This window comes from Notamacropus eugenii, chromosome 3 (assembly GCF_028372415.1).
Source record: "Notamacropus eugenii isolate mMacEug1 chromosome 3, mMacEug1.pri_v2, whole genome shotgun sequence".
NCBI classification, from domain to species: domain Eukaryota; kingdom Metazoa; phylum Chordata; class Mammalia; order Diprotodontia; family Macropodidae; genus Notamacropus; species Notamacropus eugenii.
This window is the reverse complement of record NC_092874.1, coordinates 196,545,348-196,561,402: the sequence shown is the minus strand read 5'-3', so window position 1 is coordinate 196,561,402 and position 16,055 is coordinate 196,545,348. Positions and strand designations below refer to the sequence as shown.

The 16,055-nt window shown below is 39.3% G+C and overlaps 1 protein-coding gene across 1 annotated transcript in view; it reads right to left on the bottom strand.

The window, feature by feature from the left end:
* GRIN2B (glutamate ionotropic receptor NMDA type subunit 2B) overlaps positions 1 to 14,973 on the bottom strand; it is a 619,338-nt gene extending 604,365 nt beyond the window's left edge. The window contains exon 1 of the mRNA XM_072653890.1: positions 14,543 to 14,973. The gene's annotated coding sequence lies outside the window, so the exon portion shown is untranslated. The remainder of the gene's footprint in view (positions 1 to 14,542) is intronic.
* Positions 14,974 to 16,055: the final 1,082 nt, after the last annotated feature.

Sequence of the window (16,055 nt, the reverse complement as noted above, 5' to 3'; positions counted from 1 at the left end):
AAACAGAAAGGATCCAAATAAGAGCTATTTTAGATTAAGACCCAAATTAGACTCTGTTTATAGCTCACCCTGCACACAACAGCAAACACCTTTTTCCCCAAGTGCAAATCTCAACAGAATGAAAAGTGAAGGAATTGCATTTTTTTCCCTGGTTCATCTTCAAAGCACTCTTATCAACACTGACTACTCAAAGATTGTGCCTTTTTGTTTGAACCTGACTGTCAGCACACGGCTTTGCTGCTCTGAGCTTCAGTTACATACACACAGCTTCCTTAATAACAATGTCCAGCTGCTGTGAAATCCCTGCTGCGCTTACTGGAGGATCCATTCATGATTCCCAAGACTGCGGGACTTGAATTGGAGAGGCAACATGGCACAAGAGGCAGAAAGTTGGGCTTGGAGGCAGGACACCTGCATTCATATCCCGAATCTGGCACTTACTGGCTGTGTGACCATGAGCACATCATCTAATCCCTCAAAGCCTCGGGATTTTTTTTGCTTTATAAAATGGGGATAAGACCATGTGCACTACCAACCTCATAGGTCTGCTATGAGAAAGGTACTTTATAAACCTTAAAACATCATATAATTATGACATATTCTTATATTTGGAGCTAATGCATCTGTATTGATACAGCAACATTGCTATTTTGCAAATGTAGGTAGAACGAGAGGTAGGTGTAGAAGATGAGTAGAAAGGTGAATGAAAACTTACTTAGGAAAATATTTTCTTCAGCACAAAATGAAATATGAAGTTGATCAAGAATCTAATATTCAGGAGGTAAGGTACAGTTGAAAGAACACTGAACTGAATCGGTCAATATGAATTGCCTCCTATGTGACAGGCACAGTACGGTTCTGCCTCTTAAAACTTGCCAGCTTCTCAACACTAGGAAAATCATTTATCTTCTCTGTACCTCAATCTCTTCATCTATAAAATGGGGATAATCATACTTACTCATAGTGTTATTATAAAGACTATACCTGCTTTATAGGCTATAAAACAATATATAAAGATGAGTTAACAGTCTAATGCTCTTGCTCCTTCCCCAAACTCTGAGCCTGCCTTCAAATAGCCATTTTGATGTTAACTCAAAAGTCACCCAAATTAGAATGATCTATTCTACAGGTAAAAAAAACTTCTCTACAGTTTTAGAAAGGAGTTGAGAGGCAAGAGAATGAAAGCATAAACATGCAAGACTGTCAAGTGCCTCCCGTATGCCCAATTCCTTTCCATCATCATTAAACATATATTGAGCATCTATTATGTGTATAGCGCTGTTCTAGACATTGGGAATATACAAAGGTAGACTTGGACCTGCAAGAACTACACACAAACAGATAAAAACAACATTAAGAAGCAAAAGCCTACTTGGTAGTTTTTTTCCTACTCAAATCTAAAAGATCGCTGTCCTTGTAGCCAATAATGACTATTGGGAGTTGGGAACCATAGCTATTAATGCACCTTGGCACAGAGCTTGAATATCTCTGTCACCCTTTCTCCCAGGTAATCAGAAAGGGAATGGGGGATATGAGAATTCTCTCTAGCCTTGTTCAGAACTGTGCAGGTTCTGAACCAAGCCCTTTTTTATCTCTAACCCAGAAACAAATTCTGAAAAATTTTTAGTGCAATTCAGGAAAGAGCCGCTAACCACAAGGATGCTAACCATATTTCTACAGAACTCACAGGGTTTTGCAAAAAAACATGGGTAAGTATGGAAATATTCAGTCATTGTCCAGATATTTTTCGTATATAAGAAAAAATATGCAGATTTTTGATGACTGAATAAGATGTTCACTTCCCTGCCAGACATCTGACTTGTGTATCTGTGCCTAGCACAGTCACACCAAGGCCGCTTGGAGAGCAAAGCCACATTCAGGACCCAGAGCAATCTCGCTATTCAGCAACATCTGCGTAGAACTGCTCCAAAGAAAAACTAATCTTTTTATCTTTACAGATAGCATAGATATTTACCCAGACAAACATTTTTTTAAAAAAACTTTTCCCCTCTACTACAGTTTGGTTGTCATTTATTTTAAAAAAGAGTTAAAGGGTTCAACAACTAAGCCAGCCCAATAATCAATGATAAAAATTTCTGTCAGAGAATGAAGGCATCCTAATACCTACCCTCCTCCTTCTCTTCAGTCTTCAATACTCTATTTCATGCACTGGGAGGGAGGTTAACGAGGCTAGCAAACTCCAACCAACACTATAATAAATGCACCAGTCCTTCACCAGTCAATCAGAGTCTTCTTACCCAGCCCAATTTATGAATAGGCTTCCTCTATTTACAGTGGTCCAAGGGGGTAGATTGTGTCAGGGAACTGTGAACACTAAATGTCAAGTACTGACAAAGGTGCACCAGTGAGGGGAGAGATGGGCTAAGGAATGCAGCGGTCATCACTCACCTTGTGACACAGTAGCATCACCACCCATCCCTTTGGTTTACTTTCTACCTAAGCCTCAAAGAGTTTACAATACACTCTTTTCTATGAAGCCTGAAGGAAGGTGATATGGCAGAAAGATCATGGGATTTGGATTCAGAGAACCATAGATTGAATCCCAGTTCTGTTACTTACTATCTTTAGGGTCTCGCACAAATCACTGAACCTCCACAAGTTTGTTTCTTTATACAAAATTAGTGCACTGTATTGTATGATCTTCTCTGGCACCTTTTAACTCAAAATCCTAAACTCTGTAAAAGCGCAGGTCTTAAAAATGTCTAATTTAGCTGAGGCCAGTGGCTGGCTCAGCAATGAACTCTGTATTGTACTTAATGTGATAAGATCTCCATGTTGAAGAAGAAGCAGGTGAGGCTCAGTGACTTGCCCAAACTGCCACACAACTAAAAAGAGTGAGAACCAGGAGATGAACCCAAGTCCCCCGACTCCAAGTCCACCAGGTCTTTTGATCTCTGAGATCTCTTAAAGATTCTATGACCAAACCTCTCATACAGAGGATGCTTGTATCAATATGCAGAAACTGGGAGGGGGAAACACTTGAGGTTTTCCTCTATACTTTTCAATAATGGTTTATATTCGTTATCAGTGATGGCAGAAATGTTTGGATCTTAACCCAGCATTCCTCTCTGTGCTATATGAGGAACTTTAAAAGGTACAATAAGAAGATGAAGTCAGGAAAAACAACTAAAGCAGATTAGGTACGTACAGAGAAATCTAGGCTAGAGTTGACACCATCTCAAGAGGCATTGAGTGATCATTTTATAAGCTATCTCAAAGACAAAAAGATACAAAAAGAATGGAAAGACTATGGGTGATGTGATTACCCAAAAAGCAACTAACTACTTGTCTAGAGGATCTAGGTGGAGCCATAATGCACAAAGCACTGATCCTGAAATTAGGAAGACCTGTATTCAAATGTGACCTCAGTCATTTAGGAGCCCTGGGCAAGTCATTCAACCTCTGTCTACCTCAGTTTCTTCAAATGGAAAATGAAGGTAATAATAGCACTTACATCCTAGGGTCATTGTGAGGATCAAATGAGTTAATATTTGTAAAACATTTAGCATACCACCTGGTACATAGCAGCTGCTGAATAAATGGTTATTTCCTTCTTCTTTCCTATTGAGTCACATACCGTCTTAGGAGGCAGCTAAGCAGCATAGTATATATAGCCCTGGATATGAAGTCAAGGTGATCTGAATTCAAATCTAGCCTCAGATACATACTAGTTATGTGATCCTGGGAAAGTCACCTAATCTTTGACTGCCTCAGTTTCCTAAACTGGAAAATGGAGATAACAATTGCAGCTACTCACCAGAGTTGTTGTGAAGATCAAATGATATATTTGTAAGTTGCTTAGCACAGTGCACAGCACATTATAGATAATAAAAGCTTGTATCTTTCTTTTTAAATATTTTGCCCATGTTTCACATAATTGCATATGCATAATCTAGATCAAATTGCTTACCTTAACAATGAAGGGAAGGAAGGAGAGAGAGAATTTGGAACTCATTTTTTAAAAAAACCAATCTGTTAAAGATTGTTTTTACATGTAATTGGGGGGAAAGGAAAATGTTAAATATTTTACCCACACATATCAGAGGAATCCTCGGTGAAAATGAGAAGAGAAAAAATAAGTAGGCTTTCACAAATGAATATCTGCAGCAAGACACACCTTTATACAGCTACACAATTTACTGAAAGGTACAAAGAATACTAAATCTCAATGCACTTATTTTTTTTTTTATTCCAAATGATCATTTGTGACAGTAAAATGAGACACAACCTTAAGGCTCCCAACCCCCAAAGGAATCTCTCAGGCACGTTTAGATTACATAATCTACCTCGATAAGCACAACCACAGAGACAACCCTGTTTAACAGCCCTGGTCATTAATATGAAGTTAGGCATAAAAGAGGAAGATGCATGCTTCCCAAAAGCATTCACTATTTCAATGGATGCTGTACAAGGTCTCCAAATGAAAGAATTCCCTATGGATGATAAAGTACTACAGATGCTGCATTGTGCTGATCACCATTGAGTCCTCAAATACCATAGTGACACATAATTACATCAATCATATCACCTTAACAATCCATACAGAGAAAACATAATGGATCAAAAATGCCTATTGTCAAGATAATGTGATGAAGTAGGACAGTCAGTCCCTGTAGTTAGTACACTGGTACAAAATTCAGCCAGAATCATTTCAAATGGACAGAGATGTGGACTCAGAACTTAAATGATGGGAAAGGGCCAACTGGATCTCATTGGAAAACTGTGTAGTGTTTTTAATGATCCAACACTACACCACAGTATACTGAATTAGTATGTATTAAATATACATATACATATATATATACGTATGTGTGTGTATGTGTATACATATATATGCTTATATATATAAGCATATCTAGAAAAGATAGACCTGGATAGACAGATATACTAACAGATACATAGATATGGAAATATAGATACAGATGTGGATGTAAATATAGCTAGAGAGAGAGAGATCTGGGAGTAGTACTACAGATACCCAGTTGATTTGGGCCCAGAATTAAAATGGAGGAAAAGGGTATACTGGATTGCATTTGGAAAATTGTGTAGAATTTTTATAATCCAACACTATACTCCAGTATGTTAAATGAGTACATCTACAGGTGATAGATGATAGATACGTAGATAGATAGATAGATGACAGATAGATAAATAGATTAGCACATCTAAATTAGATAGATAAATGGATACGCATCTGTACTGATAGATAAATATGGCTATACATATAGATGTAGCCATAAAAACAGCTATAGATTAGGGATAGAGATAGATCTTGGACAAGCATTACAGATACAAAGATTTGGGCCCAGAATTGGAGGAAGAGAATTGGCTGTATTACATTTGGGAAAATACCACTGTGTTTTGCAAGAGTCAGTGCAGCTCCCCAGCACAAAACACCATCCTTTTAACAGAAATTTCCTGGCAATGTTCCATTTTCTGAAGAATCAAAGTTGCCCATGAACCAAAGGAGAGCAATAAGAGGCACATTCAACCCAAGTAGGATGCAGCACATTCTGAATGATGAGCAAGATGCAGGAAGTGGCTTAAGGGATATCATTGAGAAAATGTATGATCAGGAAAGGAATGGGCCCAGTTATGAGGAAAGAGGGAGAGATGACAGATGGACAGTTTAAGGGCCACACTAGTAACCAGGAAATATATGAAGATATAAAAAAGACCTCATGATACTGAGTGAATGTGTGGGGGAATATGGACAAGAATCACTTAGGATGAGATGGCATGGATGGATTTTAATATACAATAGAAGGGATATTCACATCGATATGGTTATAGTTCCACTGAAGTATTGAATGTTACTTTCAGTCAACCTTTTGAGTAGTTATATCCCTGAATTTTATCCATAGATAAAATAGAGTGTGTGTGTGTGTGTCTGTGTAGCTCTCTGTGTGTGAATAGATGCAAAGAATTTGTTTTGAAGGCAGCAACTAATGTGACATCTTAACTAAAAAATACATTTCTATAAGCTTTAGTATGAGATGAGAGTTACAAAAGAGAGTAGAAGGGTCATAATAGCTTCAGAACATCTACCCTCTCTTTCTTTAGAAACTACACTCAGTTATGTGAAGAATCAGAGATAATTAGGCTACAGATTTCCCCTACAGTTCTCCTTCCCTTCACAATTTAGTATACATTTCTTCAACCCTTCTATTTAAGTCCACCCTTAAAAATAAGAGCAATAAAGGCTTGAAATTTTCTGCAAAAAGATTAAGGAAGAATATAAAGCAAAGTGTACCTTCTTGACATTTTTACCTAAAGAAAGAAATGTGAGGGCTGGTTCGTGGGAGAATATCCCACAGAACTTTAGCTATGCACATATACAGTGTAATTTACCTTTTCGAAGTCAAATAACAAGGCCAGAAAGTCAGTTGTTCTCCACCTCACATTGTGCTCATTTCAGAACTATGCCATGTACGTTTTCCCAAACTGACATGCTCTGAGACTCAGATCTACCATTGTTCCTCTAGTGCCATATTCTGGGGAGGATTTTCAGCCCACAGCTTCTCTACATTTGTAGCTTGTGACATCCTAACACAACATACACTCTATTCACCTCAGTCTCCTTCCCCTTGGCCCCTAAAAATACAACCACATCACATTCCTTTGATTTCCTAAGCTTTTGGTAAAATCCTAAGAAATCCATGATTCTTTTTACCTATTTATCCTGTGTTTCTGATATTAACAAGGTGAACAAAAATGATGTATGAACAACTGGAAAAAGAGAAAGAAGAGGCAAACAAAAGTGGAATGAAGGGAAACAAAAAAAGAAAGAAATACAAGGAAACATCCAGCTCAAACACCACTTTTTTCCAGCATAAAGATGAAAGTTATTCAACCAGATGTGATGCTTTCCCACAGCCAATCATCCCCAAACATGAACATTCTCCTACTTAAACAAGAAAAAAAAACACTCCCAAAACATCAGGCCAAGAACAGATTAAATTATGAATGGCTTGTCCTAATAACAGGCTAAATAAGTGAGAAATCTTCACATGGTTTGTCTAGAAAGTTCCCAGCCCCACTCTCTCCAGGCACTATCATCTACATTCACAAAGAATGACTGCACTTCAGCATCCTTCACCTTCACTGTGAGAAAGCAGAAAGGTTGCTAATATTATTATATTAAATGTTCTATAAGCACAGCACTCTTTGCATGAATAAATAATTGTTTACAGTGGTAATGGGGTATAGAGATTGCATAGACAGCTAATCCCCAGATAATCCAAAAGTCTTATTTTGCTCAATGCAAGGATGGAAAGTCTCCACTAAAGTCTATGCCAACGCCACATCATACATGGAAGTGAGCCTGGAAAGAAATGATGGCAGATTAAAAATTCTGACAGTTCCTATAAGCCCAGGAAGGAGGAATTAAGCCTAGTGACAGACTATAAGTCTCTTGTCTGAGGACTGTTATAGCTAAGTTTGGAAATGCTCATCACCATGATAGCCACAGGTTGATAAATGCTTCTACTAGGGCTCAGGAAGATCTGAGTTCAAATCTGGCCTCAGCTACTTAGGAGTTGTGTGGCCCTGGGTAAGTCAGTTTACTTCATTTTGCCTCAGTTTTCTCACCTGTAAAATGAAGATAATAATAGATCTACTTCCCAGGGTTGTTGTGAGAATCAAATGAGATAATTATTGCAAAGTGCTTAGCACAGTGTCTGGCACACAGTAAGCACTATTATAAATGTTAGCTATTAAATGTTAGTTAGCTATAACTCTACACCTCTCCAAAACATCTGCTAAATCAGAGAGAAGCTGCGATCTGCCTTTGTGGAGAGAGGAGCATAATAACAAAATTACAAGTTATTGTGTATTAAAGTATGTGGCAATTTTTCTGAATTAGGAGTCAAAAGATTTGATTTGTAGTTACAACTCTTATGCTAACTAGCTATGTGACGTCTGATGCATCACTTTAAGTTCCAGTTTAAAGAGTCTTCCAGCTCTTCAATTCTATGATCCTTCCCAGTATGGCACTTTCAAACTCCCCTCCAACCAAGAACAATTGACTAAAATCAAAGCCAATTGACTGCAATTTTACTTTTTTAATCTGGTTGTGACTACATTTGGGAGTATGGTGTGCTGCACGCAGTCCATGGTCCAAATATTTGACACCTCTGGGACAGTGGACAAAGAGCTGATCTCAAAGCCTGGGGTCAAATACCACCTCTGACATACCAGCTGAGTGACCCTAACAAAGTCACTTAACCACTCAGTGCTCTAGGCAACTAGGATTATAAATTGCACAAGAGGTGCTAATCTGCTTTGGCAAAGGGAGTCTTCTCACCTGGGAGTTCCTTAAACCAATAACATCACAGATCTGGTCCCTATCCTACCTGTGTGCTCTTTGGCAATGGTAGTAGAGACCACATTTTTATTTCATTTTAAAAAAAGAAATTTCTAAAAATCTTTAAGGGTGGGAGAGAGAGTATAAGAAGAGGAAAAGATGCCTAATTCCATTCAAATGTCACTTATTGATAAAACCACATTAATCATTTATCATTTATCATTTTTCAAACTGGCCCTCATGCATAAGAAGACAGTGCCAGCCTACTCAGTCTTCTAAACACTGCACCTGTGTATGTCAGCCCACATTTACCTACCTTTCCCTCCTTCCAGAAGTTGAATCTCTGCTATGATCTTGTCACACAACTATATGGATAACTATATGTATATGTATATAATATGTATGTGTGTGTATATATAATATATGTATATATATATGTGTGTATATATATATATGTATATGTGTGTGTATGTATGTGTGTATATATATATATATATATATATATATATATATATATATATATATATATATATATATATATATATATATATATATATCTCAACCAGGGTCTTTGCATCTTGCTTCTTTAATGACTATCTAAACCTTTTTTATTTTTATTTTATTCTTAGTTAAGGGAATAAAGCAAGCATTTCTATAATACAATATAATAAAAAGATTGCATAGGAAACTACAAATCTATTACATACAACTTGCTATTTCTTTTAAATAGATAATAAAATTATCACATAAATTTCCTTCTTTTTCTTCCCTCCCTCCCTCATTGGCTTTTTTTTTTTAATAAAATTTTCTCCTTTCTAAGAGGGAAGCTCCCACTTGCTCTTCATATAGTGTTTTTCCTCATTAGAAGGTCAGATCTTTCTTTTGTATGCTTGGAATTATATCTCCAGTCATCAGCACAGTGCACAATAGTAAGAAGTGCTTACCAAATGCACTAACTAGCTAACTATTTACCTGTCTATCTAGCTTTATTCTCTGCTAGCAGAAGCACTTGTCACCTCACCTTTTTGATTCTTTACTTCAAAACTAAAAGACTTTTTGGTTTAGTTGACATGAGCATTTGGTCAACTGACACAAATTGTGATTCATCTATAAGTTGCATGTGAGTGTCTTTAAGAGCAGCTTTGGCAGAAAAATCTGTCACCCTATGGCCATTCTGGTGATGAACCCCTTTAAATGGAACTAGACTGTTCCTTTGACAACAGATTATAGACTGTCACTCAGACTCTCCAGCTTCATAGACTTTCCAAAACCTGTACACCATTGGACTAGCCTTTGAGAACCGAAGATCAATTTATAGCACAATGAGGAATCAAAGTAGGACTCCCACAGAGTTGGTCCTTTAAATGGAAAATTTAAGAAAATAAAGACTCTGCTGAGGGGTTAAAAGTGCATTTTGCAAGTAAGCTAATAGACAGCAGTTAGATAAATTTCTTGATGACAGTTCTCTCCAATCACTGCCCTGGTGATTTCCTCGTCAAAGTCTTCTTTCTACACACAGCTATCTGCACGTGAATTTAAGAGCTTAAGTCCTAGAATAACCCCAATAAAACAATTTGGGCCAGGGGTAGCAGGGTAGAGGAGAGGGAAGCACAGATGGAAGAATGAGCAAGGTAAGACAGAAGGTCAGAGATTCTCCCAAATAAGTATCCTCCTGGGATAAGGGAATATCAAAGAAGCTGCTATCCTCCCACCAGAAGTCATTGTTCCCAGTCTGAAAGTAAGCCAAACAAAAGCAAAATAGTGCCAAGAGGAACTCTTTTTTTATGTCTATTCCTTCTTTTTTTTTTCTGATTTTTTCCTTTACTTTCTTCCTTCTTCACCCATATTGCAGACATGCTCGAGGGAAGTGAGTGTTGTCTCCAGAATAAGGTGCAAATTTCCCCTGTCCTCGGTCCTGACTGCTTCATTGCCATGGTCATTGTTCTGACATCTAGCAGTGAAGATCACTGAGTTGATAACACATTAATAACACATTTCACTGAATAGTTTGGTTTTTAAAAAGAGAGAGAGACAGAGAGAGACACACAGAGAGACAGAGAGACAGAGATTCTCAACTACATAGGATTCTGGAGAAAGGCTTGCACGGGAAGCCTCTAAAGAATAATACACAAGCAGGGTCCGGTACCAAATATAAAGAAGGATAGATGGCATCTTAACAAAAACGGTGGGAGTTTAGGAGGAAGATGGTTGAAGAAGAGACAGAAATGTGAAGCATCACTCAGATCTGGAGATAGGTCCATAGATTACACTGTCTATGGAGTCCAAAAGGGAAGAAGGGATAGCAGAGAACCATGTTCACCAGGAAGCAACCTAAATCTTTCCTTTTGTAGGTACCATGAGTCATGAGAACCATATAAGATGAGAAGAAAGGGTGGTCAGACTCTCTCGTGGAGAGAGACAATACACTTCAGACAATGGCAAAGACTCTTCCTGACAGTCAAGGGGCTCACTTTTTGAGTCTACTCTATGTTTTCTGTCACATTGATGTTATAGGTCTAGTCCCCATCCTACCTATGGATTCTTTGATGATAATAGCAGAAATCAAATTTTTATTTTTGTAAAAGAAAGAAACTTCTAAAATACCTAGGTGTGGGGGTTTTGAACAAAACCTGTGCTGTATCTCATGTCTAGACATAGGTGACCTAAAGGTCCTTTGAGGGACCACACATCAAATTCTAATGGTTTCAGGAGAAATCTGGTTTAGACAAAATGAACCAAATTCTGGTATTCTCGGGGGAAACCCTACATGAGGGTATAAGCCATAAAAATTATTGACAGAGACCTCCAAGGTTAATGTAATACAAATGACACGCAGTGTATTGCACCTACATCATAATCACCCAAAATGACATGCTAAAGAATCATCAAATAAAGATTCCCTAGTGACAGCGCTAAGAAGCGCGTTGAAATGTGGAAGAAAATGAATATGCTGAGTCCTTCTCTTTACCTCTCCATCTCTACCTACAAACCAGGTATGTGCTTTGGTGTTCAGAGCTCCACACTATGATACACCTGGGAGACAAAGAAGGTCACTGGAGTTACTCCTCTTGCTTGAAATTCCTAGTCCTGATTTATTTTCCTGGAAGATCTTCATGAAGAGGAAGTAAAAATTCATTTTAATTTGGGAGCCACCATGATATTAATTTTCAACAAATTTAAAGGGAAATAAAGGCTTCCTTTCCTTTATGTCACAGGCAAACATAGCAAGAAAGAAGGAAGGCTTAGTTTCCTATAGATTTGTTTGAAATTCACATCACAGTGTTCCTCAACTAAAATTAATTTTAACTTTCTCCCCTAACTAGCACCTTTCCTTTCTCATGTAACCCATATTATAAAAGGGAAAGGCAGGAGAAGCTGAGCCCAAAACTGAGCAGAGCCAGCCCCCGGTGCTGTCGGGAGAAATGAGGAGAACAATGACACCAACATCACAGAACCCCACTGAGTCACAGTCTCACAGAAAGCATCTTGGCGTGAAGCCAAACACCTGCTTCTTACCAGTGTCTCAAAAATTTCTTGAGACTCCAGAAAAGGTATCAACAACCTGTATGGCACCAGGGCCACTAAGCTAACACTGAGGCAAATTCTCAGCATTCAGCCACAAATTCACCCCCCAAATGGAATTTTATTACTATCTCTCTTTCTTCTTGTTCTCTCCTCCCTCCTCCTGTGCTTCTCTTCTCCCTCCTCTCCTCCCTTTTTGTTCCTTCTTCTTTGCCTATTATTTAGGTCAACTGGTGACACCCACAAGCATTTCTTTATTTCGCTTGGACTGGGGAAGGGGGAATATGCAAAGCCCTTAAAAAAACTAGAGAAATCCCATTAGAGTGGAAAGAGTTAAGGATTTGGAGTTGGATGACCTGGGTTCTAAACCTCTGCTCTAGTTCTACTTATGTGACTTTGGACAAGTGACTTCCCTTCACTGAGTCGATTTCTTCCTCTTAATAAAATGAAGGATTTTGACTAAATGATCCTAGATTTCCAGCTGAGACACCCATTTAGTCCATTCCCCTCATTTTACAGATGAGGAAAGTAAGGACATGGGTGGTTAGGCGACTCTCTAAGGTTACTTACAGCTCTAATCCTATGAACCTACATCTGTTCTTGCTTCCCTCTGCAGTAAAGTATCTTTATCATCACCAATGACATCACCAACAAAGTGAGTGCCTACTACTGGTAGGGTATAAGGCGAAGCACCAAGGAAGAGGCAAAGAAAGCTCTCCATGCCCATTCTTTCTGTGCATGCAGCTTTGGCACACAGTATGTCATTCTCACCCAAATCAGCATTTCTGCAGGGGAAAAAAAAACTTGATCCTCATTCTTGAAAGAAGAAGGCTATAAAACATTACCCATGTTCCTAAGAGAATGGCTAATTACTAGATAAACTTGGCTGTTTACAGGTATGGGGAGAACATGGCTCAAAGTGGAACCCTACCTTTCCCTGGAAACAAAGGGGTGCCTCCTAACCTAAGCACTAAAAATTCAGAACATAAAAGCTCGATAAAAATGGATCATATCCATCCTCTTACTTCCCTCTCTCTGGACCATTAAAAATGATTCCCTCCACTGCACAGAATCACAGAATCACTGAGTTAGAAGGGACCTCAAAAGTCTTCTTGTCCAACCCATGCCTAAAAAGGAATCCCCCTCCATTCCTCACAATGGTCGTTCAGTCTGCGCTTCAGCATTGCCTGTGATGGGGAAAATTAACTAGAAGATCATTAAATGCCTTTATTCTATTTGGTCACAGATTTATCACCTTAAATAATCACAATATTTTCAGTAATCTGGTTTTAAGCATCTGCAAGGCCTTCAACTGCTTCCTTGGGGATTTGGAACCTAGATCTCTCCAGTCTTCTTGCATTATTCCAAAATGTTGGCATAAAGCATGTTAAAGAAAAGGATTTGGAAGAGCTTTTTGAAAATACTAATGATGCTAAAGAATTAAAACTCATACTCATAATGTTCTAAGATAACAGTTACTAATAAGTTATTATTATTTAGGGTTCTCGGTCAAATATCGAATTCCAGAGTTTTGACACTTCTTAAGTTTAGGGTTGTAGGACATGAAGACCCAAGAAAGAAGTACCCAGAGTACCTTATCACAGTCCTTCACTCTATGGGCAACCTGATTTCCTTTGGAGTTCAGTCTTGCATTTCATTAGTGACTAGCTAAAGGGAGATGAGGCAAGTGTTCCTCATTTCTCTTTTCACATATATGAATATAATACACAGTAACTAGAAGAACACTATCTTCCTTTTAAAACTGAGTAGAGGAACATAATAATTAAAGCCTTTATTCTATTTTGAGGGCATAAGGCACACAGATCACACATCCCTTTGTTTAACACAAAGACTCACGTGTCAAATTATGCACCCCTCACACATGCACAGCATTTTAGAACTCTGCAACATAGCCATTTTGCAGGAGTGTGGAAGTAACAGTTTGCTTGGGGGATGTGTGTGTATAAATAGATGTGTAGACAGAAGGAGCTGAAAATAATAGCATATAAAATATAAATTAAGAGCAAAATATTTTCTGAATGCAATTCTTCCCAGAATTATCATTTTCACCTGTCTAAGAAGCACCCTTCCAAAGTGTGTTCTTGGGACCAACCCATTCTCCCACCTTGACCAGACCCTCTGCAATAGGCTTCCCAGGATCTCTAAGCCCAGGGTTAACCTAGCAAGTAGATTTTAGTTCAACAACCATAACCATTCTTAACAGTCATTTTTTATTTTGAAGAAGGGCATGGAGAAGAGGCAAAGAGGGAAGCTTGGAGGTGGCAAAGGAGACAAACCTAATAAAGGAAAGATTGTTTGATTTCCTATACCCCATAAAAACACAGATTGACCTATGAATGGATCAAAATGCCATTTACCTCAAAAATCACACAGGTCTCTCTGCCATGCCTGTACACACCCTTCAACCATTAAGTTCCTTCCTACCCTCCTCACCTCACACCACCACCACCCCCAAAGAAAAAACCTGTTTGATAAGGCAAGAAAGCAGCATAATAATCTTTTCCCATTTTTTTCAAAAACAGCATTATTTCACTATTCCTATTTTACATATCCTTTAAAGTAAGTCATGTTCTGTCCTCTCTTTAAAAAAAAACTAGAAGGATTTAGAGAGAAAAATGAACAAAGAGTGATTACCGCTAGGTGAGGAAAAAAAATAGAAAGAATTTTCTCTACCTTGGTTTGTAGAAGTAGAACCTCTATACGGACAGATTAAGGGAGTGAACATGTTGGGAGTATCCAATCTCCTCTTCTTGCTTGCATATCCACATAAGAAAGATAAGGGAGAAATGAAAGAGAATTTAAAATCCAATTTAGCTGGGAAATTGGGGAGGGGGGTTGTTAATCTTCTGGCTTGAGGTGATGCAAATTCAAAGAAAAAATGATTCCATTCAAGGGTAATGCAGCGAAAGGAGAAGCTTTCCCAATGCAGAATCCAAAACAATTATTCCATTTCCATGAGAGGTTAGGGACTGGATTGAAAAAAAATATTTTTAAGATTCTTCTAAAAATTATGCTTTTGGCTTTCTGGAGCTTTAGAGGAGGAGACTGTGTTTGGAGAAGCTGCAGGTCCGATCTGTTCCTCTGTGGAGCATGATTATTTCCAAGGCATCCCCTCCCTAAGGAGGGAAAAGAGGGGGTCAGTATTTTATTAGAGAGCGTACCAGGAATGATGACAAAATTGCATCCCAAAAAAAGATATCAACTCGTTTTAGGAAGAAAAGGGGGGGAAAGAAAACCCGCATTTCTCAACAGAGTGCACACGAGAAGAATTGGAAAACAGCTGGCACAGGTCTATAAATAATTCAGGAAAGGTCTCGCTATATTCCTGGGACAGGCATGGATGGGAGGTAGAAAACCAAATCTGAATGAGAGAGAGCGTGAGCCACGACATAGCACTACACACTCACACACGTAGAAACACAATCCACACTTAACTCGCTAGCAAGTGCGGTTCCCATCACCATCTGCATTGCTGCTGACATGTCTGTCTTTCTCTTCCCTTTGCCTCCAACAGCAGCGCCTCCTCCCACCCCGCTGTGTGGAATCGGTTTTTGACTGTGCACAGAATGTACATTTTGCATTTCTTGAAAGGGGCACACTGACACACACACACACACACACACACACAGGCGCGCGCGCACGCAAACACACACACACACACACACACACTCACATAAGCCAGTGGTGCTGATGTGCGGACCACTGTGTTTCACCTGCAACGTGTCGATTGGACAGACAGATAATCGCAGCGCGCGGCTGTAGCCTCGGCCACCCGCTGACATCCCTCTCAGCTCCCGGCGGGGGCGGAGGGGGGATTTAAAAGCATCTCCCACCCTCACCTCCAGCCCTAGGGGAAACCACACACACACACACACACACACACACACACACACACACACACACACACACACACACACACACACACACACCTCCACCTAAAAAGGCAAGTTTGCATCCCATTTAAAGGTTTTCTCTGATACCCGCCTGGCTCCCGAGTTTCCCGGCACCTGACCCTCCTTCCCTGCCGGCCACACATCCATCCTTAAAGCCTGGCCAAGGGACTCCCGGCAAATACTGACCTATCCGCCGAGCGCCCGCGTTGCAACGACTCCGAATTCCCTGGGGTGGGGTGGCCAGAGGGAGGGGGGGGGGGAGGAAGAGGAGGAGGCAGAGGAGGAGGAGGAGG